Source organism: Ranitomeya variabilis, chromosome 2 (assembly GCF_051348905.1).
Source record: "Ranitomeya variabilis isolate aRanVar5 chromosome 2, aRanVar5.hap1, whole genome shotgun sequence".
Lineage (NCBI taxonomy): Eukaryota > Metazoa > Chordata > Amphibia > Anura > Dendrobatidae > Ranitomeya > Ranitomeya variabilis.
The window spans coordinates 595,035,496-595,060,835 of NC_135233.1; the positions used below are offsets into that span (position 1 = coordinate 595,035,496).

The 25,340-nt window shown below is 42.1% G+C and overlaps 1 protein-coding gene across 3 annotated transcripts in view; it reads right to left on the reverse strand.

Annotated features, from left to right (window-relative positions):
• Positions 1-25,340, reverse strand: part of ANKRD11 (ankyrin repeat domain containing 11) — a 264,776-nt gene that overhangs the window by 220,706 nt on the left and 18,730 nt on the right. Inside the window, exons 2-3 of one of the 3 annotated variants that reach the window (XM_077288441.1) lie at positions 4,713-4,789; positions 1,148-1,206 (exon numbers count right to left, since the gene is read on the reverse strand). The exons of 1 other annotated variant lie outside the window; for it this stretch is intronic. The gene's annotated coding sequence lies outside the window, so the exon portion shown is untranslated. The remainder of the gene's footprint in view (positions 1-1,147; positions 1,207-4,712; positions 4,790-25,340) is intronic. One more of the 3 variants, XM_077288443.1, reaches the window with a different exon arrangement.

Here is a 25,340-nt window from a genome sequence, read left to right on the forward strand (position 1 = left end):
TATGGGAAGCCTCCTTGGTATTCAATCTCCCTCAGGGGAGATGCCCAGTATAAAAAATGTATGTGTGTGTGCCAGTCATCGCACGTCACACACTCAGGTCCTCCTGTGTGACGTGCGATGACTGGCACACACACATACATTTTTTATACTGGGCATCTCCCCTGAGGGAGATTGAATACCAAGGAGGCTTCCCATAGGGTCCGTTTACACTGGAGAGAAAAGGGGTTGTAAGTAGGATCTGTGGAAAATCCTCCCCCGGTCTGTATGTATCGGACGCATGGGATGACGCTGTTAAGGAAGGTCCCTGGAGCCTGGTGAGACCGTTCCTTTTTATACCCCTGAATGCTATAAACATGCTGGTTTTTGCGCACATATAGTAGGTTGGGCACTAACAAATTGTGTAGCATTGTGATAGGGTATTGCTATTTATGGTGTAGTAAAGATAAACCTGACACCATGCTATAAGGATTACAGCGCTAGACAGGAGCGTCTGGCTTTATATGTGGTATTGTGTGTGGTTTTTGTTTGTGTCTATGTTCCTGGTGTTTATTGGGACAATAGTCCCTTTTAAAATATTTATTAAAAGTTAAATTTTATTTAACACTACTACCTTGCTGCTAATTGGTATGTCATGAAGTGCCATTTATTGGCAGGGCCGCCATAAAATACTGCTGCAGACAACATAAAAGAGCTGACCACGTTCGCATGGCCAACAAATCATTAACTGTTTTAAACAGTGGCAATTTGATTATGCGAGAAAGTGGGGGGGGAAATCGAGACATATTTCGGTAATACTCAGCGTGCAGTCACAGTAATGATTCATCGGGATGTATTAACTAGATTGAAATGAACTAAGTTCTAAAGGTTTCCATTATACTTGAGTCATGTGATTCCTGAGAACAGATGATGAACAGTGGAAAAACCAGCATGTTTACACCAAGATAATCCATGGGAGGACAGACTGCACATTATCCTCATCACCTCCTGAACTGCATGAACACCTACACAAAATTTGGGCCATTTATAGTAAAACAAAATAAAAAAAAAACAAGTTAACTAAAAAATAAAAAACATTACAATTTTTTTGTATTTATATTTATTATGTAATCCAAATGCCTTCAGTAAAACAAACAAGTAGAGTACTTACTTCTACACTTAACTTGAATGGCAAATCATGCAGTAATCCAGATTTAAAGCCTTGTTCAGCTGATCCAGCATATACAGGGGGAAAAAAGCAAAAAAAAAAAAAAGTAAAATCAATTTAAAAACTTGAAAAATCCTCGAACGCTCATCTGAGCCGACCATTGCGTTGCATAGCAACAGACGAGGCTTATCTAAATCGCAGCATATATAAACTGCTCTCATCCAACATGACAGATGTAGAGAACGGGTAAAAACCTTCAGTGCATTTATCGGCTGCATATTCAGTGTAAAGAGCGCGTCTACAGCAGGCAGGAGGATCATTTGCATTGAAAGAGAAACTTTCTTTCTAGCGTTTTATGGTTCAGGTCATGATGCCTCATCCAACAGCTCTATAAAAAGCAGGAGTCTGATAAAAGCAATATGGCTGCAATCTCTGAAGCCGTCTTTGCAAAAGACACACAATGCTAGTTTTTTGGTACAGCCCTCAACGGCCTTAACCCTTTCACGGCATCTGCTGTACATGCACCGCGCATGTCGAAACCGGGTGTATGGAGCGGGCCCCATCACCCCATACCCAGCAGGTCATGGCTATGTAATAAAGCCAGGATCTGCTGCTAACAGTTGTTGGTACAGCTTTTCGTGCTTGCGGGTCAACGATGGGTTGCTGCGACAGCGAGAGGGCAGCTGATGAGGGGGAGAAAAAAAAAATCAAGATTGAGAAAATTACTTTTTGGTCCCTACAATTCCACATAAAAAGAGATCAAAGTGTCACATTTATCCTAAAATGGTACTAATGAAAAACGTTGTCTCGCACTGCAAGAGATAAGCCATCACACAGATCCATCGTGGGGAGAAATGCTACGGTCCTTGGAAAATGGTGACAACCCCCTAATATTTTGAGGGGTTTTTTTTTTAGCAATTTCTGATTTTTTCTCTACCACAAGGATAAAAAGGGGTGGGGGAAAGGGGGCAGTTAAAGCTTTTGTAGTCCCCCCCCCCCCCCATTTTCCAGTAGACTAATATGGCAAAATTAATGAGGTCATTCAAAAGTACAACTCACTCTGCCAAGAAAAAAAAAAAACTAAACAAGCTCATGTTTATGTGGATCAAAAAAAAAAAAACACTCTGGGAAGAAATGGAGTATAGAAAAAAAAAAAAGAATGCATAAAGGGAACATGAAAAGCCAAGTATATTCTCAGTTCTCATCTATAGTAGAAAATACAGTGTGTGCAATGATCAAACACCTGCAGATCTCCTCTGGACAGCATCTCTGTGAGAGGGGCATGGCTGACAGTGCTGTGAGAGGAGAGCTGCAGTTATGTCTGTGTTGACACTCAGTCCTGCTGTATTCTCCCTCCCCTCACACTGACTTCTGAGAGATCTGGAAATGTTATTAATCAAACTATAGTCTACCGTACTCTACACAGTAGCTGCAGAGTTAGGGGCAGAGGGCTTTTTTTCCTGCATGATGCCACCTGTTCTTGATTGGGAAACATCACAAAGAGGACAGAGTACACAAACTACAGTTCTCCAAAATATAAAAAATGGCATGTACACAATCAAAGAAAACTACAGCCATGCAAGAAAAAAAAAAAACCTTCATACAGCTCTACTGACAAAATATAAAAGTTACGGTTCTCAGAAAGTGACGACAAACAAGAACCTTGGCAATAGTACCTAGATTATAATTTGTCAAATTGGGAGTTTAAACAAAAAAAAACTAATTCTGTTTGAGCACCGATGGAGTATTAATATGCAGAAGCAAACTTTGTTGAAGAAAGGTAAAGGTTGGCACGCCAGGTGGATGGTGGCGCTCAGTGGCAGGGTAGGAATCCTGACAATGTAGGAAAGACCACAGCACTTTGTTTCAATGAAGCAAATTACATTTACTGATTTACTGATGTGTCACAGCATGCCTGGACCTTGGCTCGTTAATGCAGTGGATGTTTGGTGGGGAGGAAGGCAGAAAATTTTACTGTAGTCATTAAATTAGTACAAAAACAGACATGGTAAAATGAAAACACTTCAAGCTAATCTATTTTAATTAATCAGCAAAGAAAAATTACCAAGGCACTAAACAGAATGCATTTTAAAAAAGAAAAAAGGTACCAAAAGAACATTTGAAGATACATTAGCTACAATGCTCATGATGTTCGCCAAGCCTAGACACTACTCAGATTAATGAAATCTAAGCGTTTACTAAATGCACCAATCTCTCTGGCAGCAAACACTTAAGACTAAACAGAAATTACTTTCTTTGAACTGGCGCTGAGGTCCTAAGACACTAGAAGAAGCAATAAGTAAATGTCTTCCATGTAGCAGCTTGTTAATTGTTTGCACACAACAAGCCAAGCAAGAGCGGGAACGCAGGGCCTCAGCCTCAAAACAGTGAAATAAGCAGACTTAACAAGCTACTATATGGAAAAAGTCACGTGAAAGAACACACCCGCTCCAAGGCATAAAGCAAATGGTGCGGGGGAGAGCACACAATGTAACACTCAAAATGAGTCCATTAAGATGCTTGAGCCCAGACATGCAACCAGAAAGTCTCATGACAAAATGCAAAGAAACATCAAGGGATCCTACTGAATTACAGTCAAGCGAGAGAGCTCACCAACAACAAAAAGTTCTATGAAGCACAATACCTAGAGATAAGGAATAGTGATGAGTGAACATGCTCAGATAAGGTGTTAATCATAGCATGCCTTGTGTGCTAATCTAGTGATCTTCGGCGTGTTTAAAAATTATGTTCTGAGACCCCCGCGGATGCATGTAGGCAACAGCCACAAGACATGCAGCAGCGGGGACTCAAACATATTTCTCGAGCACGCCGAAGACACTATTCGTACACAAGCATACTCCGATTAACACCTTATCTGAGCAAGTTTGCTGATCACTAATAAGGGACAAAAACCCTGATGAACAAAACAGATCATGCCACCAGCAGATGTCAATCGTTCAATGTTGCTAATTACCGTACATCAAATCCATCTGCAGACAAACAAGATCATTTGGCGAAAAATTAACTACATAAACCAATGACAATAGGTGACCAGGTACAACATCTTTGAACTTCTTGTTTTGCATGTTAACGGTCAATTGGCGACATTTCATTTTTCCATTAAAATATTATTGCAAAAAAAAAAAAGGAAATGTATAAAGAAAAAACATTAAACACCTGAAAACAATCCTGTACTGAAGACATACTAATAATTCAACACAACCCAGAGCATCATAGTAAAGCAGATCACCAGCGGCGTCCAAAACCTTGCGATCAAACAGTGCTTTCAACCAAATGAGCAGTAAAGCACACACGCTAGTAAACTGTATATAAAAGGCAATATAAAAAGGCATGTAGTGCAGTAACCCTTCATATCTAAAAGTCTGCAAAGCAGATAATTAAAGGGTAAAAGGAAAAAAAGTCATAAAATGCACTACTGTCTGTCAACAATACTTCCTTTTATATTATCAAGTCACATATTGAAGCTTTACAGCCAGAGCGTACAGCGGGTGGCATCAGAAAGGATGTTAAAAAAAAAAAATAAAAAAAATTGCAATAGGATATTTACCGACTCCATAGTGGAAAGCCGCGATGAGCTAGTCGCATATAAAAATCCAGTGTTTAGCCCGAGCTTGTGGGAAGATTCTGAAATAAGAAAAACATGGGATTTGTTAGATGTACACCGGTAAGACAACGCGGCATTTGCATCTCAAATGTCAACCTACAGTGCTACGGCGGCACAACACCTTTGTTCCAGTCTCAATTTGGGTCCCCACGATATAAGCGGCTTAGCGCTGCAGTTAGGAAAGTGGCCCAATACACCAGTGCATGGTGGGACCTATAAAATGTTGTAATATTGCAATATAAAGTTGGCAATTTTATACCGCACTCTTCACACCTCAATTATAGGCTTCTTTACACATTTTCCCACATTATACATGTGCTCTGACACAAGTACCACAGCTCATATTAAAAGCAACAGTAAGAAGCCAATAAACATGCCAAAACCAGCACGTTGGTGCATGGCAACGCCACAGCAACGCGGCAGAGACATTTAGCCTAAAAGCAAAAATAGCGCCTCTTGTGGAAAAACACTCCATATATAGCAGTCAATGGTGTATGTTGCTTATGGAAGCAAAGGCGAGGCCGGTCAATTAATTTTTGGTACATCAAAAGTTTACAGATGAGCACTAAGGCCTCATTCACATGTCCAGATTTAAACACATACATTAAAAAAAAAACCCAGACATGTCTATGGGTTTTGCATGGACAGGAGGTCTGTGAAAAACATGGTCATATGAACAGCCCCATAGATTGGAACAGGTACATGTGGTATCCATGAAAAGAACAGATACAACACACGTCTTAATATATATCCTTAATATAAGGAAGGATGGGATGGAGGTATCCATTATCCATTTAGCTCATGGATGAGACCACAACTGATGTTATGTACCCTACATAGATTAGTATGTATGTACATTAAAAAATAAATAAATAAAAACACCATAATAGCTTGGCCACTCCATTATAAATATACAATTAAATAATCATTGTATTTTTACGCTTTTACTCAGACTTATTTCTCACCCCAGTGAATTTCAGAATGTTTGTGACATTAGCCAAAAAGTAAAGTCAGACAGGTTATCCGTCTACCATATGAAATATCATATCTGATCAGATCTCTGGGTTTAAAAGATTTCCAACCATAAACTAAAATAAATGCTAAATTATGAGAAGAATATACAGAAGCTGAAGAAATATTTCACATCAAGCTTAGAGATTGTACATGTGCATAAACCTTAGAACCCCTGCTTCATCCCAATTATGGACACTTTTAGACAACCCCATGGACTAGCCAGGTTTTCTGGCTAGACTGCCAGAATCAGGCTTTTAGAAGGAAGGGGAAAAAAAAATAAAAAGAAATAGTTCTTCTTGCATTACACGGAAAAAAAGAGTAATTTAACCAGTTTGTGATTTGCCACCAAAAAAAAAAAAAAAAAAAAAAAAAATGTATTTTTTGTGACACATCACACACTGGTAAAATTACCGCGTTTCCTCATCTTCCCCCTCCCCAGTTGTTAAACCATAGACAGCTTGGGCCTTAGTACATCACATGTGATGAAACATGCAGAACATGACCGTGGCAGAGAAACATTAACATTGTACGATACAAACCTTTCATGCACAAACACGAAAACATAACCACATGGGCTCCAAGCACGTCACAGCCAAATTACTAGTACAGCAATAGAATAACAGGCTTATAGGCACATGGCAATGCCGCGCGCTCAGGCCCTGCACGGCCGTGCTCAGCACCCAGATGCCAATTATGCCGCTTTTGTGGTTGACTTATTCATCCCTAGGTAAGGACAGCTCTGTGATACAGGAGGCCACAATTATTTCTTCTCAGATTCATTATAAGACTGGAGGAACACGGTGCTACAGTATGGCGGCTGTATCATCATCAGTCTCTACCATACAGTCCTAAGCCAGCAAACCACCTTGTTACTGAAACCCTATACTGCTGTGGCTGCGGCATTAACAGGTCTGTAGCAAAGGATATGTGAAGCATCGTTAGCAGTCACCGACACTGAACATCAGTTGCTATAGCAACAGTCATGCAAGATATACATGTAAAAATATCAAGTATCTGTACAAAATAAATAAGTGGGTGGCAGCAGAACATGTTCAAGGACGTAGCTTGTGAAGACAACGTTCACAGCACTTCTCTGCTTCAAGTCACAAGTACAGGAGGATTTACTAACAATTCCCCAGGGAACAATAGTTTCACAGCAGAGCCCACTGCAATATTGTTACTGGCCTTGACAGGCACAAAAAATAAAAACCATAACATAAAGTACCAAAATACATGGTGAGAAAATAATATGTTTTACATATGAAATCCTCATGATGGTCACTTCAATATGCCGAAATCTCAGAGGTTTGCCGACTTTCATTTAGGCCTCAGTCACACGTCAGTATTTTTAACATTATTTGTATGCCAAAACACAGGACAAGTGTCAATCCTTCACTTATAGTTTTTCTCTGTAAATTCCACTCCTGGTTTTGGCATTCAAATACGGATCAAAAAAATACTGACAGGTGAATGTGGCCTTAAAGGAAAATCTATCACAAGGGTTTTGCTATGTAATCCAAGAGCAGGAAAACTTAGCGACAGACCAGAATTCAGTGATGTGCCACTTTCTGTAGTTTTGATAAAATCCTCATTTGATCAGCAGGAGATTAGAGGACTAGTATACATGTTGCCAGGTAGTCAAATATATTCATGACCTCTGTATAACACCACCCCCAACACTGACTGGCAGTTTTCTGTGTACACTCTGCATAGGCAGAAGGTTGCCAATGAGTGGTGTGGGTGGGGTTATAGAGAGCCAAGCAGTGGAGCTCTGCGATAAGAAGGAGCAGCCTTCAACTTTAGGAGCGAAAAATTGACTGGAATAGATAGCGGACGCCACGTAGCATTTGCAGAGCCCATGAGGTGCCTTAACAGTGGAAATTCCCCTTAAATGACACAATTTTGGAAACTACACCCCTTAAACTTTTCTAGAAAAGTGGTGAGCACTTTGAACCCCAGGTGCTTCACAGAAGAACCTCCCATTAGGGACCCCATTTTACAAACTGCACCTCAATGAACTCATCTAGGGGTGCAGTGATCATTTAGACACCAAGGGTGTCAGATGTTTTTAAACATTGGACTGAAGAAATTTTCACATGCGAAAAAGGAGCAAAACTAGCAACAAAATTTGTCACAATTACTGCTGAACGTGGCAATACCCCATATGTCTGTACAGTACTGTTCAGCCACACGGTGGGACTCGGGAGGGACAAAGCGCTATATGACTAATTAAGAAATAATCAGACTAGTTTGCAGTCTCCATGTAAAGAGCCACTAAGTGAGGGGGCGGTATTCTGCTTTTCTAGCAAATCATATTTTGGAAATAACACCCCTCTGGGAATTTATATACAGGTCTAATGACGATTTTGAATTCCAGTATGTTTTCCAGAAACAGTAGTGGATGTTCGAGAGCAAATTGCAAATCTGCCGTTGCAGTGAGCAGTACATGCTTCTGGCAACATGGACTCTGTACATTAGGCAGGCTCTCATCGCTACGAAAATGCCAAAAATGTGGACGCTAAATGTGGTTTAGGCACACAGGCTCAGAAGAGAAAGGGGAATCTGGATTTTGGAGTGGAGTGCAGAATTCATCAGATTTCTTTTGGGAAGGGGGAACCAATGATATTTTACCAGAGCCTTTGTGCTACCAGTATTGTGGAAGCCCACTATATTTCCATTGACATGACCAACCCGAGGGTGACTTGCTTTTTTTTTTGTGGATGGATTTGAAGCTTTTAATGGGAACATTTTACATAACGTTTGGGATAGCATTTATCTGGCATTCTACGCTGATCACTTACATCGAGGTTTCCACCTAAATCTCAACATGGTGCGATTCAGATTCAACACCCGAGGGGTCCTTTTACTATAATGAGGCAGTAGAGTTACTATGGACACTGACCAGCAGTCTTTTCAGCAGGGCACAAAACTGCGGCGAACTGCACTTTTATACACGCTTAAAAAGACGGACACTGACGAATCATAGGACAGTTCACACAGTACCTCCATCTGCCTTATTATAAAAAGAATCTTCCACCAGAGGTTCCGCCTGAATCACATAATTAAGGAATTTACATGGAAACCACGGTGTAAGCGCTCAGCGTAGAGCGCAGGATAAATGAGCCGAGCCTTACTGTGATCTTTGAGAGGCAGAATGACCAAGAGAGCAGGTGAAGAATAGTTTTTTTTTTTCTTTTTAACGCCAATTCTCATGTGCTGTAAGGGGTTGAATGAATGTCCTTTGGGTCAGTGCAATTAAAAACAGAAGATATAAATCTGGTATTGTTGTAAAGTATGCCTGATGTCACCAAGACGTTTTTATTGCAAAACAACAAGTTTTTGCATTGCCATATTTCAAAAGAGATATATATTTATTTTGTGGGAGACGAGTTAATGTTTTTATTGGTATTTTCAGGCACAACATTTTTTTAACTTTGTTTATTCCGATTTTTCAGTAGCATAATGAACAAATACAGCAATTCAGGAATTGTTTTTGTTTTTTAGGTCGTTCACTGTGTGGTAAAACTGATAAGGCAGCCTTATTCTTTGGGTCAGTACAACTACATCAATTCCACATTTATATAGTTTTTTTTATATTTCGCTGCTTTGACACATATTTTATAGAACAAGAAAAACAGTTTTTGGATCGCTAGATTCTGAAAGCTATAACTCTTCTCTGTTGAAGGAGCTACATAGTGGGACAACCCCGTTAAATAAGTTCAGTATCATCGTAATTGTATTGATATAGAAAATCATATTTCCAGGTAATTATAACAGCACAATGAACTCCATAATAAAAAGAAAACCCAAAAACCTAGTTGTGGAGTTGCATATTTAACCCCCATTGTCTCAGCTTCAAATTTAGCTCACTTTGGGGTCTCCCCCCCCCCCTACTTTTTCAGTACATTGTACAATAGAATGAATAATGCCATTCAAAACATCAAGTCATCCTTACCCATATCCCTGCAGCCCCTGCCTACCGCCCAACGCTTATTTGTCTCAAGATGAAATAAAGGACTGAACTTCATCAACGAAATAGAGAGTGCCGAATTTTTCCCTCATACTTGCAACATGGACTTTGAATAGTTATCTTGCTGAGCACCAACTGTATCTCCTTACAAATCGTGCTAAATCATAGGTGCAATACGGTCTCTTCATAGAAAGTGGTATGGTGCCTTTGACATTCTAATATATTGAATTCATCCTGCAAAAATCAAGCCCGCACACAGCGATACCAAAAGCTAATAACATTGCCCACTTGGGAGAAAGTTAATGACATTAAGTTTGCATTGTAAAATCTGGTGCCAGATCCATGAGCCCACACCAAAAATCAGCTGGATTTCTTATTCGGCTCATGGCGTGATCTCCCCCCCTATAAATACGCAAGTGTCAGTACCAAACATTGACCCAAGATTAATTCAGAAAACATGAAAAGGGGGGTGAGAGAATATGAGCAGCTCAAAACTTCAGTTCTTGGGTAGGTTTCTGAAAGCATTTTGTTTTTTTAATATCTAAATCACAAACAGGATGTTTGCCATCCTAGTACATCTGGACATGATGCTTTTTAACTCATCATGAAGCAATTCACCGGAATGTGCAGAGAGGAGCTCCACAACATTTAAGAAACCCTTAGGTTTTTTTTGTTTGTTTTTTTTAAACCGACAAGTTGCTTGGTTATATCCCGTTCCAGATATTTTATAGCTTTGGGCTTCAGCAGAAGTCCAGCAAGAATTGTGCACGTTCCCTTCTGCTAGCCATGCACTAGTAAACATGACTCAGATGTGACAGATACATAAGGCAAACAACTCACTCTTGATCCTCATGCACAGGCGCCTGTTCATTAGCACAAGTAACTCCCCCAGTACTATACTACAGAGCCTGCGTGTTCAGTTTCAACCGAGTATAGGCCCTACATAGGCAAAACCCTATGGTACCATTCTGATAGAGGTTTCAACATGTTTGCTGAAACACAACCATCCCACCCCTTCCAGTCTCGTAAAATACTTTTTGAGTAGGCTGGCTTGCACACTGCATCTGTGTTTTATATTAGAAGTACGTGTCTATAAGGCTGAAAAATAAATACACATGAATAAGGTGCCTCGCAAGGGGAGGTACAAATAATATGAATCTGTTTTCCATAGCATGTAGATACACGACGCCCCACACATTCCTTCTAAAAAGGAGAATACTGTGCTTGTCGCAGTCACCATGTGTCCGCACTACAGCACTGAGTGCATGAGGACGGGATAAAGCGAAGTTGGAGTTTTAGTGTAATAAGGGTTAACCTAACGAGTAAACATCTTGCGGCTATCGAATGCGCACTGCGAGATCAAACCCAAGGCTGCCGTCACACTAGCAGTATTTGGTCAGTATTTTACAATCAGTATTTGTAAGCCAAAACCAGGAGTGGAACAAATAAAGGAAAAGTATAATAGAAAAATATGCACCACTTCTGTATTTATCACCCACTCCTGGCTTTGGCTTACAAATGCTTATGTAAAATACTGACCAAATACTGCTAGTGTGACGACAGCCTAAAAAGGATTTCATATGCCAAAGTCGCAGGAAAAAAACAAAAAACAAAAAAATAATCCACTGTTATTTTTTTTCCCCATTAAATCTGGTATGACTTAAGGTACCGTCACACTAGGCGATATCGCCAGCAATCCGTGACGTTGCAGCGACCTGGATAGCGATATCGCTGTATTTGACACGCAGCAGCGATCTGGATCCCGCTGTGAAATTGCTGGTCGCTGCTAGAAGGTCTGCACTTTATTTGGTCGCTTGGTCGCCGTGTATCGCCGTGTTTGACAGCAAAAGCAAGGATACCAGCGATATTTTACACTGGTAACCAGGGTAAACATCGGGTTACTAAGCGCAGGGCCGCGCTTAGTAACCCGATGTTTACCCTGGTTACCAGCGTAAATGTAAAAAAAAAACCAAACAATACATACTCGCCTTCTGATGTCCGTCAGGTCCCTTGCCGTCTGCTTCCTGCTCTCACTGACTGCCGGCCGTACAGTGAGAAGTGAGAGCACAGCAGTGACGTCACCGCTGCGCTCTGCTCTCGCTGTACGGCCGGATCTCAGTCAGAGCAGGAAGCAGACAGCAAGGGACCTGACGGACACCGAAAGGCGAGTATGTACTGTTTGTTTTTTTTGGTAACCAGGGTAAACATCGGGTTACTAAGCGCGGCCCTGCGCTTAGTAACCCGATGTTTACCCTGGTTACCCGGGTGCTGCAGGGGGACTTCGGCATCGTTGAAGACAGTTTCAACGATGCCGAAGTCGTTCCCCTGATCGTTGGTCGCTGGGGAGAGCGGTCTGTGTGACAGCTCCCCAGCGACCACACAGCGACTTACCAACGATCACGGCCAGGTCATATCGCTGGTCGTGATCGTTGGTAAATCGCTTAGTGAGACGGGGCCTTTAAGGTACCTTCACACTGAACAACTTTCCAACGAGAACGACAACGATCCGTGACGTTGCAGCGTCCTGGATAGCGATATCGTTGTGTTTGACACGCAGCAGCGATCTGGATCCCGCTGTGATATCGTTGGTCGGAGCTAGAAGGCCAGCACCTTATTTCGTCGTTAGGTCGGTGTGTATCGTTGTGTTTGACAGCAAAAGCAACGATGCCAGCAATGTTTTACAATGGTAACCAGGGTAAATATCGGGTTTCTAAGCTCAGGGCCGCGCTTAGTAACCCGATATTAACCCTGGTTACCATTGTAAAAGTAAAAAAAAAAAAAAAAAAAAAAAAAACACAGTACATACTCACCTTCTGATGTCTGTCACGTCCCCCGGCGTCCGCGCTGCTGCTCAGAGCTTCCTGCACTGAATGTGTCAGTGCCGGCCGTAAAGCCAAACACAGCGGTGACGTCACCGCTGTGCTCTGCCGGCCCTGACACATTCAGTGAAGGAAGCTCTGAGCAGCAGCGCGGACGCCGGGGGACGTGACAGACATCAGAAGGGGAGTACGTAGTGTTTTTTTTTTTTACTTTTACATTGGTAACCAGGGTAAATATCGGGTTACTAAGCGCGGCCCTGCACTTAGTAACCCGATGTTTACCCTGGTTACCCGGGTGCTGCAGGGGGACTTCGGCATCGTTGAAGATAGTTTCAACGATGCCGAAGTCATTCCCCTGATCGTTGGTCGCTGGAGAGAGCTGTCTGTGTGACAGCTCCCCAGCAACCTAAACAACGATGCTGCAGCGATCGGCTCGTTGTCTATATCGCTGCAGCGTCGCTGAGTGTGACGGTACCTTTAGTCATTTGAACTGGATAAGGCTGGGGAATTGGGAACCAATGAAGGGATTTGTTAAGGGGGGAGCAGAAGTAGCAACAAGAGAGATAGGATGATGTTGCAGTAGTCAAGGCAGGAGATGAGGTCATGCCCAAGCATTTTAGTAGATTGAGGAAAGGACGGATTCTGGAAATATTTTTGAACTGGAGGTGACCAGATGTGGCGACAGCTTGGATGTATGGTTTGATGGACAGGGCAGAGTCAAGGGTTACTCTGAGGCAGCGGCTTTCCGGTACAGGGGAAAACGTGATGTCTATTATTACGACAGATAGATCACGTAGGCAAGATATGCAAAATGGAGGAGAGATAATGAGTTAAGATTTGTCCACAATGAGCTTGAGGAAGCGAGAGGAGAAGGATGATATGGCTTATAAGACACTCTGGAATTCTAGACAGCAGAGAGGTGAAATCTGGGCCAGAGGTAAACCAGAGTGTCATCAGTATAGAGATGATACTGTAAGCCAGGGGACTTTATGAGCTGTCCTAGGCCAAGGGTATAAATGGAAAAGAGTAGGGGGTTTAAGGACAGAGGCTTGAGGAACTCCAACAGAGTTAGGGTGGGATGAGGAGATGCTAAATGTGCAAGGTATGAGGAGATCCAGGAAAGGGCAAGCTCTTCTACGCCAAAGGAAGAGAGGATGTGTAGTATGAAGCAGTGGTCAACTATGTCGAAGGCAGAAGACTGGTCTAGGAGGAGAAGTATGGAGAATTGTCTGTTGGCTTTGGCTGTAAGTCGTTAGTAATTTTGGTCAGGGTGGTTTCAGTGGAATGATGGGGAAAGAAACATGTTTGTAGGAGGTCAAAGAGTGAGTTAGATGAGAGCTGGGAAGAATGTTCAGTGTGAACATGCTATTCAAGGAGTTTTGAAGCGAATGGGAGCAGCGATACGGGGCAATAGCTGGACATAGCGGTTGGGTTGAATGATTGCCTTTTGAGGATAGGCCAGATTATGGCATGTTTGAAAGAAAAATGTAAGATACCAGAAGATAGTGATAGGTTTAAGAGAGGGGTTAGAGATGGGACTAAGTGTGGCGGTGAGATTGGAAAGGAGGTGAGATGGGGTCAAGTTCACAAGTAGTGGTGAAGTGTCATTTGGAGAGGAGACTACTATGCTCTCATTCAGTGATGTTGGAGAGGAAGGTTACGGCATCCATCTTATATACAAAAGGAGTTGTGGTGGTTGAACAAAAAAGACTTGCCTTGTATGGTCGATCTTATTTTTGAAGCGTGTGGCAAAGTCCTCAGCAGAGATGAGGGAGGTCGAAGGGGGCATTGGAGGAAGTTAAAAGTTCTGAATTAACTGTTTGGGGTTATAGGATAAGGAAGATACGAGGGTTGTGAAGTAGGCCTGTTTATCAGAAGGGAAGGCCGATGTGAATGAGCTTTCTTTCAACACCTTATACCTCCAATAAAGGGGAAATGGACATCTATTACAAGTTTTTACCTTGCAATATAAAAATTAAGAGCAAACAAAATACTTAACGTTTGTGATTGCCCTTTATATTTTTTTCAAATAAGGTAACAGGTCATCAAAGACAAATAAAAAGAGGAAAAAGAGTAGTGAGTGATAGAAAGAGTCCAGTTATAAAGAGGCTTTTCCTCCAAACCAGGTTTGCTTTGCTGTTGTGGTTTATGGAGGAGGAGCAGCCTAGTAATGAGGTTTCCACTTTTGCCTTTCTTCCCAGGCAGGGCCTTCATTTGTGAACACACACATAAAAGGACTATCTTGATCCAATCTGCTATGCAAGCTCACAAACCTTATGGAATCCAGTGTGGCCATGTGTTTACACATAATCAGCCAGGAAAACCCTATATGACCTGAAGGACATAAATAATGTTGTACAAGTCCAGAATACAGGATTAAGCCAAAATAGACTTAGGCCATGTGCACACGTTCAGGATTTTTTGCGTTTTTTTTTGCGTTTTTTCGCTATAAAAACGCGAAAAAAACACTTACATATGCCTCCTATTTACAGGGTATTCCGCATTTTTTGTGCAAAAAAACAAACAGTACATGCTCACCTGCGCGTCCCCCAGCGTCTGCTTCCTGACATTGAGCTCCGGCCCTAACAGCACAGCGGTGACGTCACCGCTGTGCTTTCACTTTAGGGCCGGCGCTCAGTAAGTGTCAGGAAGCAGACGCTGGGGGACACGCAGGTGAGCATGTACTGTTTGTTTTTTTTACTTTTACGCTGGTAACCAGGGTAAACATCGGATTACTAAGCGCGGCCTAAAACGTTTTCCACTTCAGAAGAATGTTTTGGCAACTAGTGTGTGCAATGTATACAGTATAAGGGTATGTGCACACGTTGCAGATTTTGCCGCGGATCCGCAGCGGTTTTAACACTCCGGATTAGCAGCTGTTTTCCATGAGTTTACAGTACCATGTAAACTTATGGAAAACAAAATCCGCAGGGTACATGCTGCGGGAAAAAAAAAACTTGCGGAAACACTGCATTGTTTATTCCGCAAAATGTCAATTCTTTGTGCGGATTCCGCAGCGGTTTACACCTGCTCCATAATAGGAATCCGGAGGTGTAAAACCACAGGTGGAATCCGCACAAAAACCGCGATAAATCTGCGGTAATTCCACAGTGCGGTTTGCCTGCAGATTTATAATAACAGGTGCGGAAAAATCCACCGAGATCCCAACCTAAAGGTACCTTCACACTAAGCAACGCTGCAGCGATACAGACAACGATGCCGATCGCTGCAGCGTCGCTGTTTCGTCGTTGTGTGGTCGCTGGAGAGCTGTCACACAGACGGCTCTCCAGCGACCAACGATGCCGAAGTCCCCTGGTAACCAGGGTAAACATCGGGTTACTAAGCGCAGGGCCGCGCTTAGTCTACGTTCACATTTCACATTTCCCTGCACTCCTCCTGCATCCTGTGTCAGCGCCGAACATCTCCCACAGAGCAGAGCGGTGATGTCACCGCTCTGCTTTACGGCCGGCACTTACACAGGATGCAGGAGGAGAGCAGGGAAGCGGACGCCGGGCACCGGAATGTGAGTATGTGGGGTTTTTTTTACAATGGTAACCAGGGTAAACATTGGGTTACTAAGCGCGGCCCTGCACTTAGTAACCCGATGTTTACCCTGGTTACCAGTGAAGACATCGCTGGATCGGTGTCACGCACACTGATCCAGCGATGTCAGCGGGAGATCCAGCGACGAAATAAAGTTCTGGACTTTCAGCAACGACCAGCGATCTCACAGCGGGATCCTGATCGTTGCTGAGTGTCAAACACAACGATATCGCTAGCCAGGACGCTGCAACGTCACGGATCGCTAGCGATATCGTTTAGTGTGAAGGTACCTTAAGTGTGCACATACCCTTAGGACTCAAACAGTAATCACATGACTAAAGTTTATCAGCACTGAAAGAGGCGGATAAAAAGCTAATTTGCATGTAAATCACAGACTGCTGGAACCGTCCACCAATTTCTTACAATGTGCACAATATAAACTTAGTATTCAGCAAGCTGCACTGCATGAACTGGAAAATTGCTTAAAAATATTACTTTTTGGGGTATTTCTGGTAGCTTTACATCTCAATTGAAATGAAAAGTATGGACTGCTGCAAACTTCAAAACAGGAAACCACACAAAAAAGACAACACTACACCTAACGGAAGTCAATAAGTTATACGAAAAGTTCAGTGAGAAAATAAATGATCTATAAAACAGTCCAACTGAGAAAAAAAAAAAAAATGCACATGTGAAGACTGACTGTAATTATCTGATTAGGATCAAATCACATTTGCTGAAAAAAAACTAAGGAAAGCAACAGTCCATTCACTAAACACGCTCCTTCACAACTGGTCTAAGGCACACAATACAGCACCATACCCCCTGTGGAGGTACCTGTAGGCAGCACGTGGCAAGGAATCCCTGCTACTGTAAAGGTACCATCACACTAAACGATATCGCTAGCGATCCGTGACGTTGCAGCGTCCTCGCTAGCGATATCGTTTAGTTTGACACGCAGCAGCGATCAGGATCCTGCTGTGATGTCGCTGGTCGCTGAATAAAGTCCAGAACTTTATTTGGTCGTCCGATCGCCGTGTATCGTTGTGTTTGACACCAAAAGCAACGATACCAGCGATGTTTTACACTGGTAACCAGGGTAAACATCAGGTTACCAAGCGCAGGGCCGCGCTTAGTAACCCGATGTTTACCCTGGTTACCAGCGTAAAAGTAAAAAAAACAAACAGTACATACTCACCCAGCGTCATACCTCCCCCAGCGTCTGCTTCCTGACACTGACTGAGCACCGGCCCTAAAGTGAAAGTGAAAGCCGCTGTGCTGTTAGGGCCGGAGCTCAGTCTGTCAGGAAGCAGACGCTGGGGGACGCTGGGTGAGTATGTACTGTTTGTTTTTTTTACTTTTACGCTGGTAACCAGGGTAAACATCGGGTTACTAAGCGCGGCTCTGCGCTTAGCAACCTGATGTTTACCCTGGTTACCCGGGGACCTCGGCATCGTTGGTCGCTGGAGAGCGGTCTGTGTGACAGCTCTCCAGCGATCAAACAGCGACGCTGCAGCGATCGGCATCGTTGTCGCTATCGCTGCAGCGTCGCTTAATGTGACGGTACCTTAAGGCTAGGTTCACACTGCGTTATTGGCGTCCGTTAGACGGACTACGTTACACCGCGGCATAACGCGGTGTAACGTAGTCTGTTAAAGCCGCCATTAATTCCTATGACAGACGCATCGCTAGCGCACGCCCACAATGAGCGTGCGCTAGCTGTGTGCCGTCATTGAGCGACGGACCCTGGGACGCGGGCTGCAGCGTTTCCGGGTCAGTCACTGCTAGTGCAGATAGAGCATCTGCTAGCTCTATCTGCGCTAGCGCGATGACAAATTGGCATGTATGTGTTAAACGGACTGCTGTTAACGCAATGTGAACCTAGCCTTATACACTAAACACAGAAAACCCACAATTTCATCACATGCGAACATACCCTTATGAAGCTTTCACCCCACATTTGCTGTGTAGTTACTAAAGGTTTTTTGTAGCTGCGATGAGAGGTTTTCAATTAAAAAGGGACAAAAATATTGTGGAATTGTATGACTTTTCAAACCCTGCACATTAAGCATAGCTTTTTTTGTTTTTTTTTTTCTTCTTTCAAAGAGAAACAAACATAAAATCTTCAAGAAGGCCATCTAAGGATTTCAACATCTTCTGTGACTTTATATTATGGGGGTTTTTTTTATTTATTTTTAAGTTTTTTGGGTCAACGGATTTTATTATCTAAATTAAAAGTTATGTTTTAATACTTTTACAATTTTACCTTGCGAATTGGATATTTTGGATTGGTAGTTTTTCAAGTTTAGTCTACTCCTTGTTTTTTTTTAGCCTATGAAACACTGACCAACTCACATCAGAAGACCTCTCCTGGCCTAAGTGCTTTATGAATTAATCAGTTTGCTCAGGTCAGGATACCAGACAGTCAGATTTTCCAAGGACGGTCCATGTTTCTTGCATGTATGACACTGGCCTAAGAATCAGTCAGTGAGCCGATTTGGAGGAGAGAATTTATAACTTCTCTTTCTTCTGAACTCCTCTAGGCTGATTTATGACAGCAAAGCTCAGCTCGATTTTCAGGTTGTCAAAAAAGCTCTACCAATAAGTCAGGAGAATGCTCAATAAATAAAATGCATGAAAGCCATCTTCAGAGGCAACTAAAGCAACTTTACAAAACAGCACGAAGTCACCGGACTGAATATTTTGAAGGAATTTTTTTCCAAGAAAAACCACAACTACACCTCAGCCACACCTTAATCAGAAGCCAGCCACTGTAATAGCTTCTGTGACAATAGCACACTTCTTTCAAGACTGCCATTACATAAACCTGTGCATCAACCGACTGCAGCAAACATTACACTGTATTTTCGTCAAACCAAGTTAAGACTCAAAATATGGGAGCAGAAGATAATACAGCCTTAGGATCACCTAGTTATAAGAAAGTGGAGAGTCATAACAGTTCATTCCCTTACAACCAAGTAATTGTTACTAAACTTAATGGCTTAAAAAAAAAAAAAATAGCAGAGAATGTCAGTGGAGGTGTGCAGCAATGTTTTTCCCTTAAAGTTTAACCCCTTAAGCCCCGAGGGTGGTTTGCACGTTAATGACCGGGCCAATTTTTACAATTCTGACCACAGTCCCTTTATGAGGTTATAACTCTGGAACGCTTCAACAGATCTTAGCGATTCTGACATTTTCTCGTGACATATTGTACTTCATGATAGTGGTAAAATTTCTTCGATATAACTTGCATTTATTTGTGGGAAAAAAATGGAAGTTTGGTGATTGAGAATTTCGCAATTTTCCAACTTTGAATTTTTATGCCCTTAAATCACAGAGATGTGTCACGAAAAATAGTTAATAAGTAACATTTCCCACATGTCCACTTTACATCAGCACAATTTTGGAAGCAAAATTTTTTTTTGTTGTTAGGGAGTTATAAGGGTTAAAAGTTGACCAGCAATTTCTCATTTTTACATTTTTTTTTTTTTTTTTTTAGGGACCACATCTCATTTGAAGTCATTTTGAGGGGTCTATATGCTAGAAAATACCCAAGTGTGACAGCATTCTAAAAAAACGCACCCCTCAAGGTGCTTAAAACCACATTCAAGAAGTTTATTAACCCTTCAGGTGTTTCGCAGGAATTTTTGGTTAATGTTTAAATAGAAATGAACATTTAACTTTTTTTCACACAATTTCAGCTCCAATTTGTTTTATTTTACCAAGGGTAACAGGAGAAAATGGACCCCAAAAGTTGTTGTGCAATTTGTCCTGAGTACGACGATACCCCATATGTGGGGGTAAACCACTGTTTGGGCGCATGGCAGAACTCGGAAGGAAAGGAGCGCCATTTTACTTTTCAATGCAAAATTGACTGGAATTGAGATGGGACACCATGTTGCGTTTGGAGAGCCCCTGATGTGGGGGGGTTTTAATGTTTAGGCACAAGTGACACCATTTTGGAAAGTAGACCCCCTGAGGAACTTATCTAGATGTGTGGTGAGCACTTTGATCCAACAAGTGCTTCACAGAAGTTTATAATGCAGAGCCGTAAAAATAAAAAATCATATTTTTTCACAAAAATGATATTTTCGCCCCCAATTTTTTATTTTCCCAAGGGTAAGAAATTAGACCACAAAAGTTGTTGTGCAATTTGTCCTGAGTACGACGATACCCCATATGTGGGGGTAAACCACTGTTTGGGCGCATGGCAGAGCTCGGAAGGAAAGGAGCGCCATTTTACTTTTCAATGCAAAATTGACTGGAATTGAGATGGGACGCCATGTTGCATTTGGAGAGCCCCTGATGTGCCTAAACATTAAAACCCCCCACAAGTGACACCATTTTGGAAAGTAGACCCCTAAGGAACTTATCTAGATTTGTTGTGAGAACTTTGAACCCCCAAGTGTTTCACTACAGTTTACAACGCAGAGCCATGAAAATAAAAAAAAAAATCTTTCCCCCCCCACAAAAATGATTTTTAGCCCCCCAAATTTTTATTTTCCCAAGGATAACAAGAGAACTTGAACCCCAAAGGTTTTTGTCCAATTTGTCCCGAGTACGCTGATACCCCATACGTTGGGGTAAACCCCTGTTTGGGCGCACGGGAGAGCCCGGAAGGGAAGGAGCACTGTTTTACTTTTACAACGCAGAATTGGCTGGAATTGAGATCGGACGCCATGTCGCATTTGGAGAGCCCCTGATGTGCCTGAACAGTGGAAAATCCCCAATTCTACCTGAAACCCTAATCCAAACACACCCTTAACCCTAATCCCAACGGTAACCCTAACCACACCCCTAACCCTGACACACCCCTAACTCTAATCCCAACCGTAAATGTAATCTAAACCCTAACCCTAACTTTAGCCCCAACCCTAACCTTAGCCCTAACCCTAACTTTAGCTCCAATCTTAACCCTAACTTTAGCCTTAACCCTAACTTTAGCCCCAACCTTAACCCTAACTTTAGCCCCAACCCTATCCCTAACCCTAGCCCTAACGGGAAAATGGAAATAAATACATTTTTTTAATTTTATTATTTTTCCCTAACTAAGGGGGTGATGAAGGGGGGTTTGATTTACTTTTATAGCGTTTTTTTATAGTGGATTTTTATGATTGGAAGCTGTCACACACTAAAAGACGCTTTTTATAGCAAAATAGTTTTTGCGTCTCCACATTTTGAGACCTATAATTTTTCCATATTTTATCCACAGAGTCATGTGAGGTCTTGTTTTTTGCGGGACGAGTTGACGTTTTTATTGGTAACATTTTCGGACACGTGACAGTTTTTGATCGCTTTTTATTCCGATTTTTGTGAGGCAGAATGACCAAAAACCAGCTATTCATGAATTTCTTTAGGGGGAGGCGTTTATACCGTTCCACGTTTGGTAAAATTGATAAAGCAGTTTTATTCTTAGGGTCAGTACAGCAATCTCATTTATATCTTTTTTTATGTTTTGGCGCTTTTATACGATAAAAGCTATTTTATAGAAAAAATAATTATTTTGGCATCGCTTTATTCTGAGGACTATAACTTATTTTTTGCTTATGATGCTGTATGGCGGCTCGTTTTTTTGCGGGACAAGATTACATTTTCAGCGGTACCATGGTTATTTATATCCGTCTTTTTGATCGCGTGTTATTCCACTTTTTGTTCGGCGGTATGATAATAAAGCGTTCTTTTTTGCCTCTTTTTTCTTACGGTGTTCACTGAAGGGGTTAACTAGTGGGACAGTTTTATAGGTTGGGCCGTTACGGACGCGGCGATACTAAATATGTGTACTTTTGTTTGTTTTTTTTATTTAGATAAAGAAATGTATTTATGGGAATAATATTTTTTTCTTTCTTTAGGAATGTTTTGGGGTTTTTTTAATATATACACACACGGAATTTTTTTTTTTTTTACTTTGTCCCAGGTGGGGACATCACAGATCGCTGATCTGACAGTTTGCACAGCACTCTGGCAGATCAGCGATCTGACTTACAGCGCTGCAGGCTTACCAGCGCCTGCTCTGGACCCGGAAGTAGTCCCTGCAGGACACGGATGCAGCCCCGCAGATGCAGCCCCGCGGCCATTTTGGATCCGGGGCCTGCAGGGATAGGAGGTAAGAGACGCTCGGAGCAACGCGATCATGTTTGATCTCAGTGTGCCGGGGGTTTATGAGCCGGGGGCGGTCCGTGACCGCTCCTGGCACATAGTGCCAGATGTCAGCTGCGATAGTCAGCTGACACCGGGCCGCGCTCCCCCAGTGAGCGCGGCCGATCGCAAATGACGTACTATCCCGTCGGTGGGAATTAAGGCCCACCCCACCTCAACGGGATAGTACGTCATATGGGATTAAGGGGTTAACATGCACAGGAGAATGCAAAAACCTAAATGCTGCGCCATACAGAAGCACTGCACATCGGACAGCAATCGCAGACAACACATTTGTTCAGGTGACTAGAACCCTAGGCTCCTATTGACTTCAATGCAAGTTAAGACACCAGCAAACTTGCAATATTTTTACCCTGATAATCACATGTATTTCTGACTCAACCACAATGAAAATCACAATCTTATTTGAGGCAGTTCCAGAGATTAAATGGCGTGGAGGTTGGACTGCTAGACCTTGGCGTGGAGGTTGGACTGCTAGACCTTGGCGTGGAGGTTGGACTGCTAGACCTTGGCGTGGAGGTTGGACTGCTAGACCTTCACTCCATTCAGATGGGGCTCTTATGATCATCAGCAAGTTATCCCCTGTCCTACCAATAAAACTCCTTTTAGAAAAAAAGCCACTAAAGTACAGGTGAATAAGGCAGGCAATATAGATAGGCTGTAGGTATTTAAGAAGAGATCATGGGATTACTGCAAGGCCCATATTTACCTCAGATATTGTGCCTCACCTATTCACACAATAAAGCTGCAGCACATGAGTCCTAATACTCCTAGCACAATGTTAATAGGTTTTGCCTTTCAATTTTTTTCTCTGGATAGTACCCAGCTAGACAGAAGATGCACCAAAGCGCCCTAATTTTCTGGCATCATTCAGGCCTTTAGGGGCCTATTCATTAAGTCTGGCATAGCGAACACACACTACGCCAGTCAAGATGGAGTACACAGGGCTGTGGAGTCGGTAAGCCACAGTTGCGCCTCCGACTCCTGGATTTTATCAGGTTCCGGCTCCTTCATAAATGGCCAATTCGTAACAATAAATTTACTGTTGTAAAATATTAACATTGTGCTTATTCAGTTTCTCACCATCATATAAGTAATCAGAGCACTTATAGTTTTTGCTCTATTTATTAGAATACAATTACAATATAGCAAATAACTTTTATAAACATTTCTAAACTCTTGTAAGTAAATATGCAATAAACACTGTTATGCAGTTAATAAGAAGAAATCTATAAATTTGTCCTCAGAAAAAGTATTGCCTCTGTCAGATCCTCCTTCATGGATGCCCTCAAATCTGATCTAATTATTTTGAGAGCAGAGAACACCTCTCTACACTAACTTGGGTTGGTGGCAAAGCAGTAACCACTTGGGCAACATCTCTGACAATGTCAGGATACAGAGGAATCGCTTGTTGCACTGTTATTTTTGATGAACGGTCAAATTTCTCAATTTCTTTTAGTGCACATGAAAAATTCTGCTGAAATGTACTGGCTGTGTTCTTTGATGGGGATGACTCTTCTTCTATGCGGGAACGCTTTGCACGGTCCTTGTGATCCAAATATTTTTCGAAATTAAATTCTTCATCAGTTGATGAGGGTGAAGATGTGGCAGGACGACCAAATTCTTCTTGTTCCTCCTGACTGTTCTGCAACCCCTTTCATCCTTACTGCCATTTCAAACAGAGCTTCTTTTCCTTTAGTTAGCTGTTGATCATCTAGAAGAATCCGATGCATTGGGTCTACATAAACAGCTGCCAAAAGAATGTTATTTTGTAATAGTAGCTCCTCCCTCCGTTTCATTGATGTAGCAATGCCACTTGCAATTAACCCTCCTCTTTGGGACAGGCGAAACATCAGGTTCTTCCACTCCTTTAAGAAAATACCTGGAGGTAAGTCCTCTGCTTGTAATTTTTTAGTCACTGTAAATGGGTGCTCTAGCAATTTTTCCAGCTCAGTCACCTGATTCCACTGACTTTCATTTAACGTCAGTTGAGGGTTAGCCATGTCTACAAGAAAGGTTTTCAGTTCAACCAAGCGCTGAATCATTAAGTAAGTACTGCCCCATCGTGTGGCTTGATCAATAATTGCCCCTTTTCCAGCACGTCTCTTCAAAATTGAGTCAACTTTAGGGGTTCTGGCAACAGTAGCCAATTTTCTCACCTAGCTAATCAGTGCAGCAGGATGTCCTTGCAGACTGTCTCTTATAGCCAGCTGTAGCGTATGCACAACACAGCGCATGTGATGAATGAAAGAACGTATTGACAGTTTCAACAAGATCTAAACTATCATGTTGCTGTTCATCTGAAGCAACTTCAGTTTGCTCCTCAGTTACAATACTGTGTTCCTCTACTTCAAACATTTGTGTCTGTGGACCCAGAATGTTCTTCTAGCTGCTGGTCACCATCATTACTCATTCATTAGCTTAATAGTACTTATCGTATTTGAAGCATTGTCAGTTACGACAGAAAGAACTTGCTCTTTTTTAAGTTCATAGTCTTGCAGAACCTTTTCCACCAAGACCTGGAGAAACTCACTGGTGTGATGAGCTTTGGTGTCTTTTACTGCCAATGTCTTGGGAACTATTTCTTTTGTCAAACAAATCTGACATTGATGGCAAAATAGTTCACTCTGTGACGTGTGCAGGCATCCATTTTAAGAAACAGAAAGCGTCCTTTGAGAGTTTTTTTAAGTTCTTCCTTTTGTTTAAAAGCTTCTAAGATTACTAATTTTCTAATACTCTCTCTCTCCAGAGAAACACCAAGCTTGCGGGCCATTTCCCCATTCAGACACATAAAAGCTGGTCGTGAAAATAATGAAATAGGCACACTATCCTTTACAACAAGCTCTATGATCTGTTTTTTAAATGTATCTACTGTCATTGTCACAGTAACTTTGTCACTGACAAAATATCTTGCAACTGATGGCTGCAAAGTTCTCTGCTCCTTTGTTTGGCTGGAAGAGCTGGGCACTGGTTCATTGGTTTGGATACAGTCTTTCTCATCCACTTCTTTCAGTACTTCTGGATGAAAGCGCTGTAAATGTCTCTTTAGATTAGAAGCTCTGGTAGGAG